The sequence below is a fragment of the Conger conger genome, chromosome 8 (genome assembly GCF_963514075.1).
Source record: "Conger conger chromosome 8, fConCon1.1, whole genome shotgun sequence".
Classification (NCBI taxonomy): Eukaryota; Metazoa; Chordata; class Actinopteri; order Anguilliformes; family Congridae; genus Conger; species Conger conger.
The window spans coordinates 52,417,789-52,423,120 of NC_083767.1; positions in this window are offsets into that span (position 1 = coordinate 52,417,789).

Below are 5,332 nucleotides of genomic sequence, written 5' to 3' on the forward strand. Positions count from 1 at the left end.
GTATATAATGAGGTTGTCATCAAAAAAGATAAAGTTTCACACATTGGACCACTTGTTCAGATTTCCATCTCATGTTCTGGTGTACCTTATAATATATGTTTTATTGTTGGCTCAAAATTTTGGCAGGCCTCCAAAGTAATCTACCAGGAAAGTAGTTTCATTAAATACGGTCAGTTAAAACAAATAATGTTGCTGAGAGACAAATTTGAAATGTCCGCCTTGTGGCAATGGTCATTATGTAGACTATCATAAATAATGAAGTGGAAATTAGGCTTGTTCCTAATTATTAAAGTTTATACAAGGAGAGCCAAGGGATGATATTTGTTAAAAGAAAAGAAAAAAATTAAAACCCATTTCTCTGATTTGTAAAAAGGAACAGCAGCACTGATTTACTGAAGGAAACTCCCTGTCTTGGCAAAAATATGTTATTTCTAACAGCTTTTGATGTTCTAAGAGCTTCTAATGCTCGTAATGTTTTCCCCCTTTGGTGACCTGCTGTGTTGCAATACCCACCCATGTGTGATATTAAATAGCCTATAGTCCTGTGTAATTTGACAAATCAAAAAACATAAGAAACAACAAGCAACTGTGGGTATTTATAGTTGCATAGTTGATTTCTGAACGGCACATAAGGCCGGAGTTAGCTGTGGGTTCAGGAAAGGGTTGAGTGTTTGCCTTGGAGTATATCTGACATTGGGTCTGAAGGTAAAGCAAGGGGTAGGGTGAAGGTTAATGAGGTCATTTGTAATTGTAAAATCTGTGTGTTCCTTGTTCGCTAATTATTAGCGTAGAGATAAACAATCATCAGTGTAGTGTATGGGCAGAAATCAATGAAAATTATTGAGAAAAGGTGATAGTAAAAAAGAGGGCCACTCCAGGTGTAGTAAAATCTACTGGATTGATAGCTGCAAAGAACAAGCAATTATTGCAGTGGAAGACCTGCCTCTTTGAAGTATCCAGCCTTTAAGTCAAACTAATTAAAAGTCCATGAAGTCGTTCAATATAATTGTAAATACAGCACCCTCTAGTGTCTTGGTAATGAAGCTGAACAACAGAAGGCAGTAACAAACAAGCAGAAAGGATTGAAAGGATATGATCCAGGGAGCAGGTTGTTGATGATGAAGACAAGAAGCATCAAACAATGAGATCAGGCGAGGAGGAAAATTGAGGTTGAGCTGAGGGCAAGGTTATGTGGATGCTGAACACTGAGAACCAATGGATGTTAGTAGCTAGTGAAGATTCATTCAGTGAAGGAAATTTGAGTGCAAAAGCGGGTAACATAGGGGAGGAGAAAATGGTTTTTGTGAGTTATTAGCTGCATGTTACTAACTATGGAGAGCTATGGACTGCTGATTTGGAGAGATGGCAGAGTGTCAAGGATACTGTAGACAGGAGAGTGGCTATAGCAAAGTTAGCAGACAGGGGAATGAGTCAGAAGAGGATAGAAGACCACAAAGGAGGAGGGGGGAGAGAAAAACATGTTGTGGAAAACACAATGGAAAGTGACAAGGGATAATGGGAATGGACACATCTGACAAAAAAAGATGGAATTCCCCAAACTATTCCCCTCACAGAGGACTCCCAAAGATCTTAATTTAATGTTTAAATTGTCTCTACTTAAATAATTTGAGTACCTCTACTCTCAAATTGCCTCAAAATGCCTATTCTAGAGGAGTGGTATACAATGACGAACTCCACTTCTACCTCAATTAGAAGAAAAAAACAATTTAAACCAATGACATCAACACAAGACCTGCTATATAATGGCATGTAAATGTATTCTAGAAAAGTACATTACTTAGGCAAGGAGGGTGGGTAATCCGTAATGTAGTTTGAACAGGATGTAGGCGTCAGTACAATGTAATCATAAGGTTGCAGGTTCAATTCTCAGGTAGAACCCTTCAGCAAGTCACTTACCTAAATTGCATCAGTATATAGCCAGCTGTATAAATGTATATTATGTAAATATATAAAGTGCTGTGGGTAAAAATGTCCATTTTCCAAAAAAGAAATAAAAAACATGCAGGTAATGTCAGTTTATCTATGAACTTAAAGGTAGCTTACTATGGCTATAGCTTCAAAATTCATACCATCTCCTATGTTTTATTGAACTACTTGGGGATACTTAGATTCTATGAAGTACACTCTCCCACACACCTCACTCTTATCATTAAAGTTACAGGTGGCTAGGCACACTAGCTAATGCACCAGGCTATCTCTCTCTCCCGCTCCCATGTCTAGCTAGCACATTGTGGAGGTGTTCACATGCCAAGCTGTGCTGCAGCTCAAGAGCCACACAGAAGCTCTTATAAATCAATGAAGCTAATAGTGTTTCCAGACATTTCTATGTTATGCAACAGAATGGCAGATACTTTGTGCAGAGGACAGCGTGGAACTAAATATCTGAAACACAGTGACATCGGCCAGCAGGCTACTCATCGACAAGTTTCCTCTGTGGTGGGATCAAAGAATGAGTGGGATCAAAGGTCAGGACTGAATGTACTGGACATAAAACTTGACTAAACAAAAAATAAAAAGTCCTCTTACACAATATTTTATAGCAAGGATCTAAACGTCTTATCTGGGCAATATCCTGGTATATTTAAAAAAACAATGGCCGATGAGTATTCAGCATGAACTGGAATAGATTTTTGAAAATTGTAAAGGTAAACTATGTAGAAGACTAATGTTGATGTCCATGTAACTGATGTAACTGATAAAGTACAGTCATTGTCTTTAGAACAACAGCATATCAATATGTGCCTCATTAAGTTAACTATTAAGATGGTATAGAAGTACGCCCTGGAGAAAAACTCAGTGCACCAACTATCAGGAAGGAGGATGTGTGTGTGTGTGTGGGGAGGTGTATTTTTCTTTTTTGAGTCTCTGACCCCAAAATGTCTGTGTTCTGTAAACCTTCAATTTAAATTATGATAACTGACATGGTACCAGGAAACAGAATACCAACAGTGCCATCTTTTACTTGCATGGCATTGTATTCCTTAAAGCTATGTGTAGTGCAACTTTCTGCTTGGAATAAAAATGCAAAACCTAATCATCGTATTGTGAAACTGGTTGTAATGCAAATTTACATCCCCATGGGACACACCCTTTTAAAAATGCTGATACTGGGAATTACATATTCCACTCATTTTGACCATTTCACAAAAAATGTTTAAACCCATTTGTCTTTTGTAGATCTAACAGTAAACCACAAAGCCCTTGACAACCCCCCCATTTCCAGAGGAAAATTCAGATATTTTTTTAATGCATGGAAATAACAACCAAAGGAATTTCCCAACGATATAGTAATCACTTGACTTGATTTCCCTTGAAAAGAAATTGTGAAATTGTACAGTTTGAATTCACATGCTTTTCAATCCAAGAAATACACTGATACTCTGTGCAGCATCTCCCTGTGTTGTAGACACTATTACCATTCCCAAGCATTCATCTTGCTGTGGTCTTTGCTGTCAAATGCTTAAGTTCAAGAGTGGTCCTATAATTAATGTACATTATGTGCAGAGAAAAATGCCCTTACAATTACATTAATTTAGCAGATACTCTTATCCAAAGCAGCATACAGAATATGAGAACCATAAGTGCATTCCCCTGATTAATACTGTAAGCTGTAGTTCCAAATTTTATATCAATAACATTTGTTAAAAGCTAAATAAATCCTATTAACAGTGTACAACCAGGGAAAAGCAAGGGAGATAAAGTAACCAATCATGTTCCTGGAGATCTACCCTCCTGTAGGTTTCATACCAACCCTAACAAAGCACACCTCATTCAATAGCTAGAGATCTCATGCTGCAAATTTGTAGCCTAAGCGTGTGCCAAATTCTGGAAATGAAAGCCTACAGGATGGTAGGTCACACTGACTGCTTTCAGATCTTTAGATTAATTGTAATATTAGACAAAGGCAACTTGAGTAAACATAAAATACTTTTTTTTTTAGATGCAGTTCTCTTTCTTATCAAGACTGTTGCTCCCCCCGAGGGAAACTGACAGACAAACCCCGAGGAGATGTTGAGCGCAGTACAACACAAGCAACCTGTTTAAACCCCAAACAGGTAAAGGCCCTGCCAGGCGCATGGACCAACACTGAGAGGGTGGAAGGCCGCTCAGCCAGCCGGATGCCAAGCTGACTTAAGTGGAATTTTTACACACTTTTCTGGGGCAGTGCAGAGCACAACCTCCCCAAGGAGGTGCTGACTGCAACAATAAGAAACCGTTGACAACGCTGACCACTGCGCCACAGGTGCAAAGCCATGGCAACTGGATTCGGCAATCCAGTGTGATAGTCTTCATTTAGATAATGGTCTACCCAGACATCCTGGTTTTAAGGCAGGCAAAAAAAACCCTTAGGGGTCTTCTGTCATAGAACCATCCAGGGCCTAGCTGCCCCGCAGATTAATGCCCTGAGCCAGTCCCACTGCCCTAAGTGGACAGAGCTGAGACCATAGTGGATCAACTCCACCATCTTGCTGGATTGAAGTTGAGGGTACTCAAGACAATCAGGGGAGTGTAGGGTTGCCACCTCAGTCCTGTGAAAATCCTGGACACATAAGAAGCTGGCAAACCGGACTGTCAATTGCTCTCGAGGGTGCGTGAGCCTGAAGGAATGTGCTTTGTGCCAATTCCTCTTTCATTACAAAAATAAAGAGAATAATTCCTGAAGGTTAATAACATCTCTGCACCATTTCTTACATAACATTTAGGAACGAACACTGGATACGCTGTCTACATTTCATTAAGCAACACTAATGTATGCAACACTCAAAAATACTTAGGGACATTTTGTTTCATTATTTTTTCCAGGACAGACAACAAAAATCCGGGACAGTCCCGGAGAATCCAGGACAGGTGGCACATCCTCTGGAGAGGAGTTAAGCAGGATGTCCATCTCACCCAAGAAGCTCCCCAGAGGACCTGAAGGGTGACAGACAACACTAATGAAAAGTTTACATGAGGAAGTGACAGAAACCACATGACATTCAAAAGAGTAGGGGAAGGATTAATAAATGACTCTAGATCTCCAAGAGGATGAGATTAGGGGACCTGTGCTGCCTCCTCCACCAGTAGGTCAGAATGTGTGGGGAAATAAACAGGCAGAGGAGATGGCAGCCAGCCTGTCTTCTCTGTTGAGATCCACATTTCTGTGAGCGTGAGGAAGTTAAGGTTGAGGTTGGAGGCATTAGCAGATATGAAGTCTGCTTTCTGGATAGCCAATTGGCAGACCCCAGAGGTCACAATAGACATACTCTCAGACATGGACAGATGGACCATGACTTAGTACACCTACGAGAGGAAGAGAAAGAGGCTGCTA